Genomic DNA, 22,899 nt, shown 5'->3' with positions numbered 1-22,899 from the left:
CCCCTCTGACTTGAAAGCTATCTGCCAGGGGTAGGTCAACTTGGCCATGTGACTGATGCAGCCGCCATTCTTCTTCAAGGGGGCAGCAGAAACTCAATATACCCTTTGGGCTAGATGTCGGGGGCCGAAAGGAGACTGAAGTCTGGCCATCAGAGTCAAAGGAAATTTGGGCCCTAAGCTTGGACAGCAGGTCTCGACCTAACAAAGGGATTGGACAGTCTGGCATATACAGGAATTCATGAGTGACTGTGTGTGAGCCTAATTGGCATCTACGGGTCGTCAGGAAGGGCCTCCTCTGCACCCCCGTGGCTCCCACCACTCGGACAGTTTTTCCAGACACAGGTGCTAATCGCTCCGTCACAACAGAATGTTCAGCTCCTGTATCAATCATGAATGGAATTGAGCGGCTCCCTATAGTTAACTTGACCATAGGTTCCTGGGAGCCCAGTTTGTAGGAACCCGGTCTGTCCTATTCGTCCCATTCTGCCATCTCGGCTATCCCGATGATGTCAGATTCAGCAAGCTCATATCTTCCCTCTCGAACTTGGCCTCGGCTTCCTCGATCTCCTGGTCCCCTTCTCAGTCCCTGGCGCCTCTGGGGGCATTCATCTTTCCAGTGCCCTCTTTCCTTACAGTAGGCACACTGATCCCTCTCCAATCTTGGTCTGGGATTCTCCCCCCTTGGCCGGGATTGATTGAAGGAATCTCGGGGCCTGGCTGGTGGTCCGGGGTCCCACTTTGGCTTCCCATTAGCTAGAGGTCGACCTCGATTAAGGGTGGAATTAGTAATGGCTGCCGCTAAAAGGTCGGCCTTCTTCTGCATCTTCCGGTCAGCCTCTCGGCGCACCTCCTGATCTCTATTAATGAAAACCTTGGTTGCGATCTCAATTAGCTGGGTGGTATTCATCCCTGCGAATCCCTCCTGACGCTGCAACTTCTTCCGGATATCTGGCATACTCTGGGCCACCAATGCACTATTCACCATTCTCTGGTTTTCTAGGGCTTCAGGGTCAAATGGGGTGTATGTTCTGTAGGCTTCAATTAGTCGCTCTAAAAAGGCCCCAGGGGATTCAGCTGCCCCTTGGAGAATTTCAGAGACCTTTGCCAAATTAATGGGCCTCTTTATGCCTTTCCTCATACCTTCCAGCAAGTCCCGGCAATAGCCAGACAACAGTTCATAGTGCTGCCCATTATTTGGATCCCAAACTGGAGCTGCGCGAGGAAACCGAGCTCTAACCCATTCCTCTAGGTTCTGTGTCCCCTCGGGGGCACGTGCTCGCGTGATGGCCTCAGCATTTTGCAAAATCTTCCGCCTCTCCTCAGTTGTGAAGAGGGTCAGGAGAAGTTGTTGACAATCAGTCCAGGTTGGGTTATGGGTGGCCATAATGCTAGCCACTAGGTCCACCACTGCCTGAGGCTTTTCAGTATAAGAGGGGTAATGCGTCTTCCAATTCAGGAGATCGGTGGTTGTGAAGGGTACATACTGATAGGCCTGTGCCTGTATAACCTGACCCTGATTATTAGGATCCGGTCGAGTGGTAGTTACCTGACGGAGTGGCAGAACTCTCGAGGAGGTGGGAATGGAATCTGAGGTAGAGCTAGGAGCTACCCTCCTATCATGCTCAAAGGTGATTGCAGCAGGTCTAACCCATTCAGGGGAGGTAGGTTGAAACCCTGAGGGATGGGGAGGGGTACTCATAGACTGAGAGGTAGTCACAGGTGATTCAGTCCATTGAAAGGGATGCCGGGCCCCTGATGAGTGGGGAGGGGTATTAGAGGGAGAGGCTGGGCTGTCAGGAGTTGAGGAGTCAGGGAGTGGAGCCCAAAGCGGGTCTTCGGAGGTTAACAGGGAAGGATGTGGCAGAGGAGGGTAGAGACTAGCTGAAAAGTCCAACCTAGGATGTGGTGGGGTTCACACAGTGGGGGAGGAACTATCCGGAGAAGCCTGTACTGGAGAAGCTTGGGCTGGGCGGCGTGGATCTCTAGGGGCAGCACGGAACCCCAACAATGGGCCATAAGGTGGTGGCTCAAGATCTGAGGGGTCATCAGAGAGTATGGGTTTCTCAGACAGGGTAGGGGCGGAAGCCACCGATTGAGTGGTAGGCTTCCTGGGGCTCTTTCCCTCTTCCAATTTAGATTTTCTAATCTTTCTTTGAACGCGGCCCAACATGAATTTTACTGGGGATCCCATATAAGTTTTCAACCAAGAGGGAGGGTCAGTCACAAGGCTATCCCAGGAATCTATATAAGGGAGTTGTTCAGAATATTCTGGTTCTCCTACAACTATGCTGTAGACCTTCCGGATTACTTCAATATCTAAGCTGCCACTAGGGGGCCACCCCACTCCCATAGATGGCCACTCAACTTCACACAAGGTTCTTAGAGTACTTGAGCTCAAAGTCTGTCCATAGTCATTAATTAAAAATCCTTTTTTAAAATTCTTAAGCATACAATCTAGGGGGGTAGCAATTTGTCTAGATGATGTCCCACCCATAATGCTTACAGTTACAACACACAAAGAGGGAGGGAATTTTTGAAAGTGCAGTAAGGGGTCCGCACTCAGTTAATCATTCACGCATCACACATTCTGCACAAAAAATCCCACCCAACAATTTCAGATTTCTCAGATACAGATAAGCTTAAGCGGTTTCGCTTCTAATCTCCACTAGACTAGAAGGTACTAGGGCCTTCGCTGAGAGTTGATCAGGCTCTCCTTCCCCCAATTTTTGAGGGGCTGGTTTACAATTTTCTAGCTAGAATTACAATACAGAATACAGAATACATACCCGGCGAATGTTCTCCAGTCAGTTGGGTGCTGGGATTAATGCAGGATTCAGAATCCCACCGCTGCCACCAAGAATTGTTGCAGGAATTGATGCATGAATTTTATGATACTTCAGAAGTCAGACAGCATACCAGAATGAGAGAGTAATCTTCTTTATTTGCCAGCAAACAAAGTAGAACATCAGCATTAAGTCTCTTCTTCTCTCTCTCAGCTCTCTGTGTCTTTCTCTCAGCTCTCTGTGTCTTTGTCTCAGCTCTCTGTGTCTTTGTGGCTTCTGTCTCAGCTGCTTCTCTTCTTATGCTGTCTTCTCCTTTTTCTGTCTGTTCCTTCTGTCCTTCTCTTTCTTCTGAGCTCCTTCTGACGTAAACTGCTTCTTCTCCCACTTAAATACAGTTCTATCTAGCCTAGCCTAGCCCCCTTACTCTCCAATTGGTTAAGGAATAGATTGATTACCTTGCCTCAACCAATCAGCTCCATACAAATATCAGTTACATAGGTTCCAGACATCCTAAACTGACCTGTGACCTGGGGCCCCTTACACCAGACATTTGGGCTCTAGTCTCTTACATGTTATTATGATTGATTTCTCATATTCCTAGTACTAACTGCTAACTAAACTCTGGCATTCATTAAAGGGGTCAAGGGCCAATCTTACTTAATAGCATACATATCAGGTTATTACTTTCAAGACCATTTCTACATTTTACCTATAATTAATCAAGGAGAAGAGAGCTGACTAGTCCTGACCTCTTTCACCTATCAGCTTATACATTGAACCAGCCAGAACTATGGCTAAGTCAAACCACATGTTGATCTCTTCACTGCAGCCCTACTCAGAACGTCAGACAGAGAGTTGAACAAACATTCCACACAGAATTATTAATTTACACAGAATACAGCATATTCTAAAGTAAGCATTCTTATAAAACATATTCTACATATCAAGAACTTCTAAATTCTAACTCATTTATATCTAGAATTATTTAGAATCTAACTATTTCCTTCTAAGCAGTGCTCAATCCAATCCCAAACAAACTGCCTGCAATATGCCGGCTCATAATAGAATACATATGTGTTTGCTTAGCAATCCATCAATCACAAGGGTGAAAGAAATTCCTGTCTCTGACCTTTCTAACCTTTGGCTCGGCAAGCTAGACATTGAAATAATATGAACCATCTGGCATACCTTCACTTTAGTTGCAAGGTAAAAAGCTAGAATTCAAACTTCAAGCTTTTAATATCATTTCTTATGTATATAATTTCTCAGAGTTAACACTTTCTTTGCCCATGGCTGCCTCAAGGCGACGACCTCAGGGGGTGCGGCGGGGGCTGTCATTTCAAGGAAGGGAGGGAGGGGGGCTGGGGCTGCCTAAAGTTATGATTTCAATGCAGGGGGGAGCGGCTGCGACCTCGGGCGGCGGGGGGGGGGGGGGGGGCAAGACCATCAATAAAGGACGTCCATAAAGGACGTGTTTGGGTTTTTTTTTCTGACGTCCTTGGCATGCGCAGAGCAGCCAGCATAACGCTTGGCTGCTCTGCGCATGCTCTACCGGCCGATTATCCGACGGTTTTACGAAGGGTTAGAGAATGCAAGTGAGCTGCAACGAGCAGCTCATTTGCATTCCCTTTCCTTCATGCATAGCCGTTCCCTACCGATTCGCTATGGAATTCGGTAGGGAAAGGCTCTAACGATGACTTTAGTGCATCCCCCCCTAAATGTCTATCAACTTGCCATGTCCTATCCAAAACATGCCCAGACCACACCCCCTTGCACACATTTGGGTTTAAGACAAGCATGTTTCAGCTTTATGTAATGGAGCCTTAAGACGTTCATGTACATCTCAAATGCAAACACGGTTTGTAAATCGTGGGCCTTCTACATATTTTCTTCAATTTCCTTGTAAGTGTGTTGCAATGTTGGGGACTAAGCTTTATTCCTTTTGGAAGCTAGGAAACAACCAGTTCCGACTGTAGTGTCTTCTTCCATATTGAATGTAGCTTCAACTGAATATGAATATTTGTAACTAGCAGCCTCTGGAAGAAATTTCCTTTCTTATGTTACTTTATATATTGGGCTAGGTACTCCTCCTTGTCCATTTTCCTTTGTCTCCCCCCCCCCCCCCCCCAAACTTTCCTAGTTTACTTTCCTTCCTTGGTTTTGTTATTTAATTTTCTGGAATAGAAGGCATTTTCTGTTTTCAAGAGCAATACTTGAGATGTAATTAATCTAATGCATAAATACAAAATAAAAAAAAATTGTGGGCTTTCTTGAATTGGTTATTATGCCAGGAGAGACGACCAGGAAGTCCTGTCTGCTTGTGTTATTAAAAATAATTAAAAATTACAAAATTGCTGTTTTCAGGGCATATCTCCCAAATGTCATTCCAAAACAGAGAGTTCTTATTTAATAAGCTGCTATGCTGCCCTCAAAGGCACACAGGAGAATGTGTTCACTATCTACAGTGGAGGCAGGAAGACAACAGAAGCTTCTTTTTGCTTTGTGGTCGTGTGTATCTTGCAGGGCACATGAGTATTAATTCCCTGAGAACTTCTTTTAGTGAATCTGGCACAGCACTAAAAGTTCCATCTTCCTTCAGTTCATAAATACACCAGGCTTCTTACACCAAAGCTTTACTCATAAGGTCCAAAACAGTGAACTGAATCTGACCTTTCACTTTAAGTTCCAGCACAAGGAAGCATTATTTTGGTGAGACCCCCTCAGCAGGCACATGCTTTAAGGGGAAGGGCAGGAGCCAGCTGGCTGGGAAAATAGTCAGCTACTCAATGCCTGAATACAAGATTCCTCCACAGCTTTAAGAAGAAGAGTAGGAACTGCTTTGTGTTGCTTGCTCTTCCCATGAATTAGGGAGCAAGATGAAAAGAAGTTTTACCCAGTACTTTCTCCCACAAGCGCAGGTGCCACTCAAAATATCTTTTTCTGTACTGCAGTGCACATTATTTCCATGGTTGCTACCAGTACTATCACTGCCAAATCACGTCGATATATATAACAGGTTAGGCCTGTCTTAACCAAGCTGAATCCCTAAAAGGTTACTTAATTTTCACTAATGAAAAACACATGAAAGGCAATTCTATAACCAAGCATGTGAGGGGGCACACATGTAGTGTAGTATAAGTGGGTGTAAATGCCTGGCGTTCCAATGTGGGTTTACGCTAGTGTTCTATAAAGGAATCTGGGCGCTCCCCATGCAGCACTGAGGAGCCTAAAAGGAGGCACCCTTGTTACAGAACTGCCACCAAAGAAGTCAGATAGTGATAATTAGCACATCTATTCAAACAGAGCACACACTAAGGTTACACATTTCAAGGTTTATTACAACTGTGTAGCTATTAAAGTACAAAACAGGCTCCAATCTGGATTGCAACTTGTGGGAGCAATGTCTTGGAAGTCTAACAGAAGAAACTCCCTCCCTTCAGGTCACTATACTTTCAAGCTTTCAGTTGTTGATGTGTAACACTATCTGGGGTCTCAAACTCTGGTTCATGATGGGCACAAATCAGATGGGTTTTCAGGATACCCATAGTAAATATGTATGAGGCAGATGTTTACTGCAAAGCTCTCTCTTGCATGCTCATTAGGGGTATCCTGAAAACCCAACTGGTTTGCAGCCCTCGATGACTGGAGTTTGAGACTCCTGCTTTATCTCAGCCTGTTCAGCGGACTGCTAGGTTGAAATACTTTCCTTAGACTGTGAAATTCACGGGTAGTCCACGAGGGCCACAAATGGGTCAGTTTTTGGGATATCCCTACGGAATATGCATGCTATGAATTTGCAAACTATGGAGGTAGTGTGCATGTATATTGTTGTTTGGCTACTGCAGTCATTTTGAAATCTTGGCAACTCATGATCATAGCACCATATCCATCCTATAAAGTAGTCTCATAAAGACAGACAGCCCAATATTTAACTATGGCAGTCAGCATTTAAGTAAATCACTAGATGCCGCGGTTAAAATGAAACCGGATATTTAGCACCGGATAATGGCCAGTGCTAAATATCTGGTTTAAGAACCAACCCAGACATGCTCTCTAGTTAGCGGCCATATTCAGAATGCTAACTGGATACCTTGCCAGCTAAAGTTAGTCTTTTTGCTGTCCAATCTTTATCCAGTTTGTTATTCAGATAGCAATCTGAATATGGTCACTAAGGGGTATTTTCTTTTAAGTAGAGCCTAAAAATCAGCACTGAAAATTTAATGCACTTAGCGTTGATTCCATAAAGAGGCTTAAATGCGGGTGTCTACAGTTAGGCCATATTCACTTTATTGTTTGTAAGCCACATTGAACTTGAGTGTATTTCGGGCTAATGTGGGGTATATATGTCATGAATGAATAAATAAATAAAATATTCTATATCAACTTGCATTACATTTGGGAATGCCCCTATCCACGTCCCCCCCCCCCCCCCCCCCCCCATATATGTGCATTAGGATTTACGTGCACATCATTGTAGAATACGATATACGTGTAAATCCTAATTATCGCCAATTAGTGCCGATAGTTATTACCAACTATCAGCACCAACTGGCTCATTACTCAATCAAGTTATGCACATTAAATTGGGTGCGCGCCTACTTTATCGCATGAAACTCTCGGTGCCATACAAAGACCTTGGCCCTAACCTCTGGTTCTGCCTAAACTCCACCCATGGACTGTGATGACACTATCCTTTGGCCCTAATCTCTGGCTCTGCTTAAACTCCACCCATGGACCATGATGGAACTGTCCAGATAGTACAGTCAGAGGACATATTCAATGGCACTATCCCATTAGTCCAAAATAATGAGAACTCACAAATCTAGGCCAACTAAGGAAAAAGACTTCAGACACCCAAACACTGAAACTTCATTGTCTTACTGGGGTACTCTACTCATTCATTGGTCAAAACCCTCGTGGCTTATTTTACTTTTTTCAGTCCATGATTGTGCTTCAATTTAACGGAGCTCATACTTCAATTGTGTATAACATACATTTGAAACTTAAAGCTTGCAACTACTTGAAAAAAGAAACGCTTAACTTTGTATCCCACAGTGGCCTCTCTCCGTTTCACTTTTCAGGCTTCCTCAGGGGTCATGTTTCCCATTGAAAATCACAGTGTTGCTTGCCGTAAATCACAGTGTTGCATGATCCACAAATTTTAAAAGGATTGCCTTTTCACAATCCGAAAATGCTATTTTCTGGAATGTCTCCACTCGGTATGACGCTTTCTTACAATCGGTATGCAACTCGAACATGGCCACTTAACAAAGTTAAGTGTTTCTTTTTTTCAAGTTGTTGCAAGCTTTAAGTTAAACACAATTGAATACAATATCCCAGTAAGACATTGAGGTTTCATTGTTTGAGGGTCTGAGGTCTTTTTTCCTCATTGAGCATAGATTTGTGAGTTTTCACTATTTTGGACTTGTCTTAATTGGATTTTGAGTTGTGAGCATAGGAGCCAGCTCTGCGAGTGCTGAGGGTGCTTGAGCACCCTCAATATTGAACAAACTTCTCAACTGTGTCTAGGGAGAGGTAATTTCTATTACATTTAGCACCCCCAATAATTTTCAAAAGTTGTCTCCTACTCAGAGCTGTTTATAAGTTCAAGTCAATTCTCTAGGTATATTTGGAGACTATCCCTCTTGTTGGCACCTGCCTGGTTAGCGGCACCTGTTAAATGGATAACTGCTTTCACACACTGGTCCCAGAAAGACCAGAAGACATATGGGCAAGAGCAGATCAAAATAAAAGGGAGCTGTATTAAATATAATAGATCAGAACATTGCATTTTAAAGCATATTTGTCCTTTTTGTTCCAGTTTGTTAAGGCCTTTAACTGTGGTGGTCTTGTGTCTGGCATTTTATCTTCCTCTGTATGTACTGCAGAACAAAACAGCAAACAGCATAATATAATACTTGTTCCCTCACTTCATTCCCTCCAAACTAATTTTTTCCACTGTAAGGGCATCCCATTTTCCTGAACTAGTCATTCAGACACACAGAAGAGTTCTTTTCTTCCCTGCAGTTGCAACAGAGCACTGAGCAGTGCCCAGCAAATGTGTTAAATTTTACTTCCAGAGGAAAGAGATCCATGTGATCTTCAAAGTTTGTGTTCAATCACCTCTGTGAATAATTCTTATGCTGCCATAATGCAGTCTCTTAAATGCAGAGAATCCCGTTTTCAACAGGCTAACTTGAATACCATTCTACCAAAAAGATCCCAAAAAAACTGGAAAACAGAGAATAGTTCTGTTCTTCCCATGTCATAGTTTCTTGTTCTTCAGCAGCTATATTACATTTTCCAGTTTGTACTAACAAAAAAGAAAAAACAAAACGCTACATCAACCCAGATACAAATTTCTTATGGGACAAGGCAAAACATTCAACAATGGATCTTAACTGATTTTGATGGAAATATTTCAATAATTTTAAAAAACTTTTAATTTTTTTTTTTCAAAGTTTTTATCTTTTGAAAAACATTATAAACCCCTGCCTGAGTAGAGATGTTATGAATTAAGCCTCTTGCTACTGAAAGCTAGTCACAAATATCTGACAGGCAGCTTATTTGCTGCCCTTTATAACTAGGCCACAAGCAAATCAAAACAGCAAACATGTCAAACATTTGTAAATAAAAATGCTGCTCTCCCCTCCTAATATTCACTCTTATTGTTATCAAAATATAGTTGTAGGCAATCCCAACTTTTAGTATACTTGTGCAACATGCCAGCTCCTAACGCAGTAAGGGGCACTTTTACCAAACTGTGGTAAAAAGTGGCCTTAGCTCGTCTTTACGTGGGTCATTCCCGAACACTAAGGCAATTTTTCTGCCAGGGTAAAATGGTCGATTTTTCTATTTTCCTCATTAATGGCCAAGTGCTAAATTTTCCCACTAGTGCATGAGCCCCTACTGCCACCGATTATGTAGGCGGTAAGGGCTCACGCACTAATCAGTTAGTGCTAAAAAATAGCGCTTGGGTAGCGCACACACTTGCAAATAATTACCACAGGACACCTGAGCACACCCAGCGGTAAGGCATTTTTTCCTGCGATAAACACGCGTTAGTGTTTACTGCAGCTTAGAAAAAGGAACCTTAAGTTTTTCCATAAGTAAAGCATATCTTAATCTCAAATGCCCCACATCCATCAAGGGGGAGATTGGATTCTTCCAGCCAATGGCTATAACACATCACGCAGCTGTTAAGCAGTTTCCCATTACTTTTCGGAAAGAATGATCTTTTTGAAAAAATTTTCTTTAAGTTCAATATTATTAAGTGGCCCTGTTACTAAGCTGCAGTAAAAATGGCCATGCGTTAGTAGCGGGGTTGTTTTTGTAGCGCCCTGAGGTCCTTTTTACCTCAGCAGGTAAAAAGGCATGGCCATGCGGTAAGATTGCTCTTACAATGTGACCATGCAGGGGGAGCACTTACCGCTAACCCACTGAGGTGGCAGTAAGGGCTCCCGTGCTAACCTGGCGGTAACAGGTAGCACATGGTGTTGCCCGATTACTTCCGGGTAACCCCCTGTGGAAATATTTTTTTGAATATTTCCGCTGCTGTCGGAAATGCCACGCGCAGGGGGTGGAATTATCGCTGGTGTCCACATTGGGCTGACAGTAGCTCCAGACTGCCGTACGGTAAGCCTGCGGTGGGCTTACTGCTGCTTAGCAAAAGAGCCCCTAACAGCAATGTTTGTTTAGTACTATGTGGATAGCTGGTGGTGTTGGGCAATACTGAAAACATTTCAAACACTTTAAAAAATCCTGCCCTCCCACTAGTGATCTGTGTTACCTGTCACTTTCTTTCCCTTTGCCTCAGCTTGCTGGATCAATTAAAATAAATCCTATTCTCTTTCTCCTTTTGCAAGCTACAGGATATAACACCAGGTGGTCACATAAGTACATAAGTAATGCCACACTGGGGAAAGACCAAGGGTCCATCGAGCCCAGCATCCTGTCCACGACAGCGGCCAATCCAGGCCAAGGGCACCTGGCAAGCTTCCCAAACGTACAAACATTCTATACGTGTTATTCCTGGAATTGTGGATTTATCCCAAGTCCATTTAGTAGTGGTTTATGGACTTGTCCTTTAGGAAACCTTCTAACCCCTTTTTAAACTCTGCCAAGCTAACCGCCTTCACCACGTTCTCCGGCAACGAATTGCAGAGTTTAATTATGCGTTGGGTGAAGAAAAATAACTGCTCTGAGGAAAGCACAAACATGAGAATGTACTCTCTGCATATATGTGCATATTTTAAATCACAATTCCAGTCTTGCTCTGTGCAAAATATGATCACAAGAATACCTATAAGTATAACACAAAAATAAGAACTATCCCCCAGATTCTATATAGCGTGAATTAAGTTGCACGCGCAAATCCAGTCATATTCTGGATTTGCACGTCCAACTTAATTAGTTAACAAGCCAATAAGTGTTGATAATTGCCACTTAAACAATTATTGACACTAATTGGCATTAGAATTTACACACAGAACTGTCTAAGCGTATTCTATAACGTGATGTGCGTAAATTCTAAGTTCTATAGTAGAAAGGGGGCATGGCCAGGGGCATGGAATGGGCGGGTCATGGGCGTTTCTAAAATCTATACATGTTATAGAATACACCCTGTCCAAGCATAAGTTAAGCGTCAGCATTTACACCAAAATTTACCTGGTGTAAATGCCTACGACTAAATTTAGTTGCGCAGACACTTAGTGTATCCTATAAACCATGCGAAAATGTATAAAATACACCTAAATTTAGGAGTACTTTATAGAATACACCTAGGCGTATTTTGCTTTGGCGCCGATGTTTTAGGCATAATATATAGTCCTATAGGCCTGATATTTTTTTTTTAAATGTTGAGCTCCTAAATTTATGCTCCTAAACTTGTGCCCTATTTTCAGTCAAACTAAGAGAAGCCTGACCAGTCGATATTCGGACCACAGCGGTCAGCGTTTAAAAAAAAAATGCTTATGGCTGTAGGCAGAATTAGCCCCAGATATTCAATGTCGGGACATGTCTAGGCACCAGGATTAAATATCTGGGGCTCATTCATTGTTTGCTAGCTGCCGGGTTTTGTGTCCTGCTGTTTTATTGTTTTGTGCTCCAATGGGGTGCTTTCAGCACATTGTTTTATTTTACAGGAGTCTGATTGCAGCATATTTAGTGAAGGGGAGGGGGCCTAAGGGGAAGTAATACCAAGAAGGTGATTCCAATAGGGTTTGGGGGTACACAGTAACCTGGAGGGGACGGGGAGTGAGTGGGTGGTAATGGGGATGGCTGTTAGGTGGGGGGTGCAACTTCAGGATCAAGAAGGTTGGGGTTATGGTTTGGGATGGTATTTAAATGGAGCACATGCTATAACAAGTCTTTAGAGGCTGTGGGAGTGGTCTGTGGGATTCTCCAGGTCTTTTAGCTGGCTGGGATTGTTAGGCAACACACTAGGGGGATGGTGGCTGGGATGCTCCTCTGGTTTTCAAGGTTGGGATATTTAATATTTCATTTTCTCCACTTTTTACCCTCCATGACTCTTAACTTCTTAACTTGGAATGTGGGAGGAATCCATTCACCCATTAAGCGTCAGAAAATTCTTCATAAACTACGCAAGTGTAAAGCATCTATTGCTTTCCTGCAAGAAACACATCTAGATGCGAAAGAATATGAGAAACTCTGTAAATGGTGGGTTGGCAATTACTTTCATGCTCCTGCATTACGTAAAAGGGCAGGTGTGATCATTCTTATCCAAAAAAATATACAAGTGACATTGCATCAAGTCATCTCTGACCCTGCCGGTAGATATGTGGTTGCCCTAGTATCCCTAGACAGGGTGAAATGTGTTTTATGTAATATATACATATATGCATCTAACACTGACATAATTTTGTTTGTGCTCCACCATAGGTTTTGGGGATAGCATCACAAAGCTGCCAGGGGATGAGAGGTTCTGGCTTCAAATTTCAAGTTTATTTCCATTTCACACACCTCCCATGGATGGTACAATCTGAGTGGTTTACAATACAACCATAAGTAGGAAAGAAAATATAATTTTTCAGTAAAAAGTTAAGTCTTAGTTAAAGTGGGTTGACAAAGGTCCTCTGCATGCCACCCAGTATTGGACAGTGTAATAGAAAATACATTATTCAGGGTAACATTTAAAAAGTTTTCAGGATTACTTTTAAAATGAGAAAGGGATTGTTCCTTACGAAGATGCAGTGGAAGATTATTCCCCAGTCAAGGAGCAACTACTGAAAAAATCGTGGCGCGTATATGCTCAAAACAACTATGATGAAATGTGAGAACAACAAGTAAGTCTTGTTGTGAAGATAGAAGAGATCGAGGTGGAATATAGGGGACTAGATACCAAAAAAGAAATAATGGAATTTCTATAAAGTGTATCTTATAAACTAACACTAATATTTTATAGGGGATTCTTGCGTAGATTGGTAATCAGTGTTCTTGTTTCAATAATGCAGTGACAATCTCAACGAACATTACCTAAAAGTAATTTAACAGCAGCATTTTGAACAAGTTGTAAACGCTTAAGTTCTTTCAAACGATGCCAAACAGAAGCGAGTTACAGTAGTCTAGAGTACTCATAATAAAAGAATGTAAAAGCTTCCTCAGAGCATCTTGAATAAGAAGAGAAAGAACTGAATGAAGTTGTTTCAGTTTAAAGAAACATTTCTCAACAAAGTACGATATACGTATTTGAAAACTGAGAGAACTATTTATATGAATTCCAAGAATCTTTAAAGAAAAACAATTTCAATCTGAATACCACACATAATAAGGAGTATTGGTAACGTCTGCAGTGAAGTGAAACCAAAGATCAATGCTTTTGTTTATGTTTCAACAATTTTATTAATGGTTCTGCAGAAATAAACATACATTTGGCACAAAGTGCAATAGTGACAAACCTCACAATCTGAAATAACTGAACAAGAACAATGCAATTGTGCTGTCCTCCCAATTTTTACATATTTCCTCCCCATTTTACCCAATCCCTCCCCCCTCTCTTATATCCCTTTTATTGCAACGCTTTTTTAACTTTGGTGTTCTAGATATCAATCTACAAGAAAATTTATCCTCTACTTTCCTTTTATCCCCTTCCACACACCCCTCCTCCCCCGCTCAGAATAATAAAGTGTACTCATTATCCATCCAGTCGTGGTATTTTCACAAGTTATTTAGGATAAGGCTTCTCCCTCTCTGATTTAAATTATTAAATAAATACCCCCAGCTTTTAAGAAAATGTGCTTTGCGTTTACATGAGCCCTTTGACTCTCTCGCCTTCCAGGACATCAATTGATGTACCTGGTTGCGCCAGAATTCAGGGGGAGCTGCTGAGGTCCAGTATTGCAATACGCATTTTCTCGCCACGATGCACATTTTGCGGCACAGTAATACCTCATCTGCCCTAAAAAGGTGATAGAGACACAAATGGTGACGGAAATCAAAAAGGTGTGGGATGAACACAGAGGATCTCTAATTAGAACATGGAAGTTATAAAAGACCTAAACTTAAATGGCTGCATGTGTGTGGATGCATTAAGTGACGCTTAGATGGCGACTCTGGCTGTGATGAACTAGGGCCAGTACCGGGCAGACTTGTATGGTCTGTGTCCATAGGCGTAGTTTGACCGTTTCATTTGGGGAGGCAAAAAATGGGCGGAGCATATTAGCATATCATTTGCATATATACATATGCAAATGAATATGCTAATATGGAGGAAGGAAATGAAATTTACAGGCAAAATATCACAGATGCACATTTCAAAAAGCTGACACATTTCAATTAATAAATTATGAATAAAATAAACTTTTATTTACCTTTGTTGTCTGATCATGTAGTTTTTCTATTCGCTTTGATCCCAGTGTCTTCTGTTTTATGCAGTGTCTTCTTTCCAGTAGGCTTCCCTCTGCTCCCCACCCTCCCAGTCCCATCCATCTCTTGCTCCTTCCCTCTGCTCCCCACCCCTCCCAGTCCCATCCATCTTCTGTTCCTTCCCTCTGCTCACCATCCCTCCGTCCCATCCATCTTCTGCTCCTTCCCTCTGCTGTGCCTGACCTCTCCCAATCCCATCCATCTCCTGGTCCATCCCTCTGCTCCCCACCCCTCCCAGTCCCATCCATCTCTTGCTCCTTCCCTCTGCTCCCCACCCCTCCCAGTCCCAACCATCTCTTGCTCCTTCCCGCTGCTCCCCACCCCTCCCAGTCCCATCCATCTCCTGCTCCTTCCCTCTGCTCACCTCCTTTCCCAGTCCAATCCAATTCCTGGTCCTTCCCTCTGCTCCCCACCCACCCCTCCCAGTCCCATCCATCTCTTGCTCCTTCCCTCTGCTCCCCACCCCTCCCAGTCCCATCCATCTTCTGTTCCTTCCCTCTGCTCACCATCCCTCCGTCCCATCCATCTCTTGCTCCTTCCCTCTGCTGTGCCTGACCTCTCCAAATCCCATCCATCTCCTGGTCCATCCCTCTGCTCCCCACCCCTCGCAGTCCCATCCATCTCTTGCTCCTTCCCTCTGCTCCCCACCCCTCCCAGTCCCAACCATCTCTTGCTCCTTCCCGCTGCTCCCCACCCCTCCCAGTCCCATCCATCTCCTGCTCCTTCCCTCTGCTCACCTCCTTTCCCAGTCCAATCCAATTCCTGGTCCTTCCCTCTGCTCCCCACCCACCCCTCCCAGTCCCATCCATCTCTTGCTCCTTCCCTCTGCTCCCCACCCCTCCCAGTCCCATCCATCTTCTGTTCCTTCCCTCTGCTCACCATCCCTCCGTCCCATCCATCTTCTGCTCCTTCCCTCTGCTGTGCCTGACCTCTCCCAATCCCATCCATCTCCTGGTCCATCCCTCTGCTCCCCACCCCTCGCAGTCCCATCCATCTCTTGCTCCTTCCCTCTGCTCCCCACCCCTCCCAGTCACAACCATCTCTTGCTCCTTCCCGCTGCTCCCCACCCCTCGCAGTCCCATCCATCTTCTGTTCCTTCCCTCTGCTCACCTCCTTTCCCAGTCCAATCCAATTCCTGGTCCTTCCCTCTGCTCCCCACCCACCCCTCCCAGTCCCATCCATCTCTTGCTCCTTCCCTCTGCTCCCCACCCCTCCCAGTCCCATCCATCTCCTGCTCCTTCCCTCTGCTCCCCACCCACCCCTCCCAGTCCCATCCATCTCCTGCTCCTTCCCTCTGCTCACCTCCTTTCCCAGTCCAATCCAATTCCTGGTCCTTCCCTCTGCTCCCCACCCACCCCTCCCAGTCCCATCCATCTCTTGCTCCTTCCCTCTGCTTCCCACCCCTCCCAGTCCCATCCATCTCCTGCTCCTTCCCACTGCTTCCCACCCTCCCAGTCCCATCCATCTCCTGCTCCTTCACTCTGCTTCCCACCCTCCCAGTCCCATCCAATTCCTGGTCCTTCCCTCTGCTCCCCACCCACCCCTCCCAGTCCCATCCATCTCTTGCTCCTTCCCTCTGCTTCCCACCCCTCCCAGTCCCATCCATCTCCTGCTCCTTCCCACTGCTTCCCACGCTCCCAGTCCCATCCATCTCCTGCTCCTTCACTCTGCTTCCCACCCTCCCAGTCCCAGTCCCATCCATCTCTTGCTCCTTCCCTCTGCTTCCCACCCCTCCCAGTCCCATCCATCTCCTGCTCCTTCCCACTGCTTCCCACCCTCCCAGTCCCATCCATCTCTTACTCCTTCCCTCTGCTCTCCACCCTCCCAGTCCCATTCATCTTCCCTCTGCTCCCCCCCCCCCCCCCCGCGAGGTCCAGGATCGTGACTCCGTTTACCCCCTCTCTTCCTCCCTCCCTCCGGTGCAGGCAGCAGTCTTCTTCAACCTTTCTGTGCTCCTGGCAGCGGTAGCGACGTATACACGCTGCCTTCGGTCTGCCCCGGAAGCCTTCTCTTCAAGTTCCTGTTCCCACCTATACGGGAACAGGAACTTGAAGAGAAGGCTTCGGGGCAGAGCTGAAGGCAGCGTGTACGTCGCTACCGCTGCCAGGAACAAGAAAGGCTTAGAGAAGATTGGTGCTGCCTGCGCCGGAGGGTAGGAAGAGAGGGGGTAGATAGACACGCTCGTCTCCGTCCGCTTCGCTGCTTCCCTGCCTTCTCTGTCTGCGTCCCGCCTTCCTCTGATGTCATTTCCTTTCGGGCGGGACGCAGACAGAGGGCAGGGAAGCAGCGAAGCGGACGGAGACGAGCGCGTGCCTGCTTGTTTTTTTTTTTTTTTCATTCTAGCGCCAGTCCACGTCCTCGTCGTTTGGGGGGGCATTGCCCCCCCCAGTCTACGCCTATGTCTGTGTCTCATATATGGCAATCTGGTTTAGGATGGGCTGGAAAGAGCTTAGACAGCAACTTCAGTGGTTGGAACATGAGGACAGTGCTGGGCAGACTTTTACAGTCTGTGTACTGCAAATGAGAAGACGAATAGGTTGGAGTGGGCTTTGATGGCAACTCCAGCAGTTGGGGTCCAAGAAAACAAAAAGGCAGACGATCTGCAAACTCCAAAGTGGAAAAATAGAACAAAGCAGATTGTTAAAAAACAAAATATAATTTATTAATGAGAACCAAAGAATTGTATATAAATCACCCCGACACAGGCCGTGTTTCGCCCAGCAGGGCTGCTTCAGGGGCTACAAAATAGATAATATAACATAAAAAAATTATTAAACATATTAAACATACAGTGGTGGAAATAAGTATTTGATCCCTTGCTGATTTTGTAAGTTTGCCCACTGACAAAGACATGAGCAGCCCATAATTGAAGGGTAGGTTATTGGTAACAGTGAGAGATAGCACATCACAAATTAAATCCGGAAAATCACATTGTGGAAAGTATATGAATTTATTTGCATTCTGCAGAGGGAAATAAGTATTTGATCCCCCACCAACCAGTAAGAGATCTGGCCCCTACAGACCAGGTAGATGCTCCAAATCAACTCGTTACCTGCATGACAGACAGCTGTCGGCAATGGTCACCTGTATGAAAGACACCTGTCCACAGACTCAGTGAATCAGTCAGACTCTAACCTCTACAAAATGGCCAAGAGCAAGGAGCTGTCTAAGGATGTCAGGGACAAGATCATACACCTGCACAAGGCTGGAATGGGCTACAAAACCATCAGTAAGACGCTGGGCGAGAAGGAGACAACTGTTGGTGCCATAGTAAGAAAATGGAAGAAGTACAAAATGACTGTCAGTCGACAAAGATCTGCGGCTCCACGCAAAATCTCACCTCGTGGGGTATCCTTGATCATGAGGAAGGTTAGAAATCAGCCTACAACTACAAGGGGGGAACTTGTCAATGATCTCAAGGCAGCTGGGACCACTGTCACCACGAAAACCATTGGTAACACATTACGACATAACGGATTGCAATCCTGCAGTGCCCGCAAGGTCCCCCTGCTCCGGAAGGCACATGTGACGGCCCGTCTGAAGTTTGCCAGTGAACACCTGGATGATGCCGAGAGTGATTGGGAGAAGGTGCTGTGGTCAGATGAGACAAAAATTGAGCTCTTTGGCATGAACTCAACTCGCCGTGTTTGGAGGAAGAGAAATGCTGCCTATGACCCAAAGAACACCGTCCCCACTGTCAAGCATGGAGGTGGAAATGTTATGTTTTGGGGGTGTTTCTCTGCTAAGGGCACAGGACTACTTCACCGCATCAATGGGAGAATGGATGGGGCCATGTACCGTACAATTCTGAGTGACAACCTCCTTCCCTCCGCCAGGGCCTTAAAATGGGTCGTGGCTGGGTCTTCCAGCACGACAATGACCCAAAACATACAGCCAAGGCAACAAAGGAGTGGCTCAGGAAGAAGCACATTAGGGTCATGGAGTGGCCTAGCCAGTCACCAGACCTTAATCCCATTGAAAACTTATGGAGGGAGCTGAAGCTGCGAGTTGCCAAGCGACAGCCCAGAACTCTTAATGATTTAGAGATGATCTGCAAAGAGGAGTGGACCAAAATTCCTCCTGACATGTGTGCAAACCTCATCATCAACTACAGAAGACGTCTGACCGCTGTGCTTGCCAACAAGGGTTTTGCCACCAAGTATTAGGTCTTGTTTGCCAGAGGGATTAAATACTTATTTCCCTCTGCAGAATGCAAATAAATTCATATACTTTCCACAATGTGATTTTCCGGATTTAATTTGTGATGTGCTATCTCTCACTGTTACCAATAACCTACCCTTCAATTATGGGCTGCTCATGTCTTTGTCAGTGGGCAAACTTACAAAATCAGCAAGGGATCAAATACTTATTTCCACCACTGTATATATTGTATTATATGCATATACTACAATATACATAATATATATGTTTAATATCATGTTTATTTATTTAATATTTTTTAAATGTTATATTATCTATTTTGTAGCCCCTGAAGCAGCCCTGCTGGGCGAAACACGGCCTGTGTCGGGCTGATTTATATACAATTCTTTGGTTTTCATGAATAAATTATATTTTGTTTTTTTAACGATCTGCTTTGTTCTATTTTTCCAACTCCAGCAGTTGGAACATAAGGATAAGGCCGGGCGGACTTCTATGATCTATGTCCCAGAAAAGCCAAAGAGAGACCATAATCAAATATATAATATCAACGTTCATTGTTCATTTAATCATGAATTGATAATGAGTATGACTATTGGGCAGACTGGATAGACCATTCAAGTCTTTATTTGCTGTCACTTACTATGTTACTATTAATCCTCTCTGCTTCCGGGCTGATGCACAGACCTCAGCTCTGACACAGGCATGAGCATCAGATATCACCTGACCTACTGGCCTGTGCATATGGCAACCTCTCTGCACTGAGTGCCAGTGAATCAGATAGAAGTCTTACATGTGCGCACCAGAGTGTTCCAACTTCCATTTCTTCCTTGCCTGCAGCGCTGCCGTTCAAATCCAGGGAGTGACAGAGAGACAACCAGAATTTTTTAATGTACCATTAAATTCTTGCAGGGATAGGTAAGATTCCAGCAGGGATGGGTTAGATTTGTGTCCCCGTGCAACTCTCTACGCGTGATGGAGGAACACTACAGATAGTAGGAGTATCAGCAGACAAGACTCTTGTTGCCACATCAAAGGCAGACAAGACACAAATGATGTCATTTAAATCCAAAAGCAGCTTCTGCAGGTTTTTTTTTTTTATCATTTAATTCAGTTGCCAGTTTTCTAAGATGTGTTAAGTTTTAACATATTGATACTAGCATTTTACAGATGCTCTTGCATCTAGTTAGAACAACCTGTTTAAGGCTAGTCTCAGGATTTTATTGAATGACCAGGAGAACAAAGTTCATTCCCGCCCTGTCCCCATGGGCTCTGTCCCCTTCCTTGCCTCATTCTCTAGTTGCAGAGAAAAAGCAAGGCGCAGTGCCCCCCCCCCGGGTGCACAGAGCCACCATTAACATGGCGCTGTGCCCTGACGGGCATGCGCACTAATGCCAGCGGGGTGGAGCGGGGCGCGGTGGGCACGTTCCCGCCGCTCAGATGCACCCCGCTGGGAAGGGTGGGGAGAAAAAGGGTTTAAAACCCCTGAGCGGAGCCCGGACGTCCTCTTCTGGCGTACGGGCATCTGCATGCACCCAGCCCCCCCCCCTCCCGGTTTTATGTGGATATGTATATGTATATATTTTGTCGCAGCTTTGGCGGGGTACCCAAGCCTGATGGTGTAAGCTAGGCAGCTGGGATAGCTGCGCTTACGGTTGAGCGCCCTTGCTGTGTGGCGGAGAGCTCGGTATACGATTGGTCAGTCTTGCTAATGACGGCGGACTGGGTTGGCTACTAAGCCGGAAGGTTGATTGGCTTGGGTATACCCAGGGTTATGATGTTGGTATTTAAAATAAAGCTGCGGCCAAGTTGTGCCAAATTAAGAAAATATTATGTGTCTTGTTATTATTTCAATATCACGAATACCCTTAGGCCCGAGGGGTCTCGGCTGCCTATGTTAATAACATCTCTCCCTCTCCCCAACACCATTTCCCAAATTGCACACAATGTACCTTTTTAACCTATAGGGCCAGCCTATCTCAATTATAATGATAAATGCAAGTGTGATAGATCAAAATAACAAAGACTTCTCAAAGGGCTGGAGGGACAGAAGTTTGTCACTGGCCTCTTGCTGGGAAGGGAGAGAGGCAGAAGGGAAGCGGTCAGGGGAGGGCAGCACCCTAATGCAGCAGGAAGCTGCTACAGGGTGAAGTTTCACACGCTCTGGCATCAAGCCAAACCCCGGCACACACTGCAACTGGTGGGTAGGCAGTAGTGAGGAAAATTATCTGCCCAGAAGCACTGTAATGCGTAGGCTTTCGCATCTTCACTGAAGAAAAATTAAGTATGGGAAATCACCTGACTGAGCCTCTAAGGCTTCAGTAGTATAACACTACTCACTACTGTCACGCTCTCAAATGTGCTGCTAATGTCAGAAGGATATAAGGAAGGGAAGTTCCAAAGGGAAATGAGTCCCATACATCTTGGTTTCCTAATGAAATGCTGTGAGGAAGAGAATTTTCCTTTCCTCTGCCACAGCCACAACACAGTAAGATTAGAACCTAAAACTTGTTCCCCCTGAACAAGCAGCAACAAACACCAGTCATAACACTACCACACAAGCTCCGATCATGAATGGTAGAAAACTATACAAACTCAAAGGAAGACATTTTTTGAAGAGGAAACAGATGTCATTTATTCAAGCCTAAGAAAAATTCCACCCAAACAGCATTTGTTTTTTCAGCACTGGTTTAAAAGTTATGTCGATTAGGTGATCGCATCAGGCAGTTTATGGGAGTGGGGAGTGGCAAAGAACAGCTGTAGTCAAAGCAAAACAATAGGTGCTGAAAGCCACACAATTATGAATGTATATTAGCTACAGAAAATGTGGACAATTTTCAAACAGCCTATTTACCTAGGTACATAGCCTTTGGAAATTGCCTTCACTGAGGATTGTTCTAGGAGAGGTTGGAGTTGGGTTGCTTATGATTGAGTTCAATTATCAAAATCTTTGTCGGGGGGGGGGGGGGAATAAAACTAAAGGTTTACCTAAGATGTCTAATACTGCTGCACTGGCCATGTGCCTCTCTAAAACTATTTTTGCCTCTTGCCCCAAGTGCTTTGTTTTTAACACATGCAGCAAAATTGACCCTGTAATGGGCTCACTTTCCTCAGAAAATGAAGGAGTGGCATAAGGAAGAAACGTTTCACTGAAAGTGTGGATACAAGGAAAACTAACCCAAAGATGATGATGGGGGGTGGGGAGCAAAAATGATACCATTATTCAAGAAAGTATGAGATAAGCATTGGGTCCCAGCTATCTGACTAGGGGAGTTGAGAAACCAGATTCTGGAAGGAGGTGTTATCTGTAGCCCATGGCATTGGATGATCAGTGTGAAGGCTAGTCTAATTACTCTCAAGCCACCATGAAAGTGCACAAGAATTCATAACACAGGAGACACTACCACCCATCTGTCTGGCTACTGTCCTCAGGGCTGCTTCAAGAGAGAGTGGCGCCCTGAGCCAATTTGCTTTGGTGGCCCCCCCATCACATCGCTTCTGGTGCCCCCCCCCCCAATAGATCCAGTCTCTATTGCCTTCTCATCTGTCCCAGACCCCCATTCTGCGAGTCTGGCAGAGCTCCCTCAACTCTCTTCCTCCCCCTTGGTCCTGTAAAGTCTACATCGGCTACTGGCAGCAACAGCATGACAGCTGCCTTCGGCCAGCCCCTGGGTGTTCCCTCTGCTGCGTCCTGGAAAGACCCAGGCGGCCTATCATGCTGCTGCTGGCAACCAATGTAGATTGACCACAGCAGAGGGAGAGAGGTGAGGGAGCACTGCCAGACCGGCGGGGAGGGGAAGAAAATGCTTAGACTGCAGACCAGATGAGGTCAGAGGCTGGGTATTTTGGCACCCTTATTTGCTGACGCCCTGGGCCAGAGCCTCACCTGGTCCAATGGTTAAGCTGGCCCTGACTATCCTGCTTCTTCTTCCATCCTATCAAGGTCAGATTATCAACCTGTCCACAGCACCTTCCACCACAGCAACACTGGCTAAAGACCATCTGACAATTAGCCATAACAGCTAAACAGCACTGCGTACGTCTAGTAGCGCTTTAGAAATGATAAGTAGTAGTA

At 45.2% G+C, this 22,899-nt stretch overlaps 1 protein-coding gene across 4 annotated transcripts in view; it reads right to left on the bottom strand.

Annotated features, from left to right (window-relative positions):
- The window catches only part of LOC115461368 (SH3 domain-binding protein 2-like), a 245,844-nt gene that overhangs the window by 76,774 nt on the left and 146,171 nt on the right, over nt 1-22,899 (bottom strand). The gene's annotated exons all lie outside the window — the stretch shown is intronic.

This window comes from Microcaecilia unicolor, chromosome 2, assembly GCF_901765095.1.
Source record: "Microcaecilia unicolor chromosome 2, aMicUni1.1, whole genome shotgun sequence".
NCBI lineage: Eukaryota > Metazoa > Chordata > Amphibia > Gymnophiona > Siphonopidae > Microcaecilia > Microcaecilia unicolor.
The sequence above is the reverse complement of the archived record's forward strand: the minus strand, read 5'-3'. Positions and strand labels throughout refer to the sequence as shown.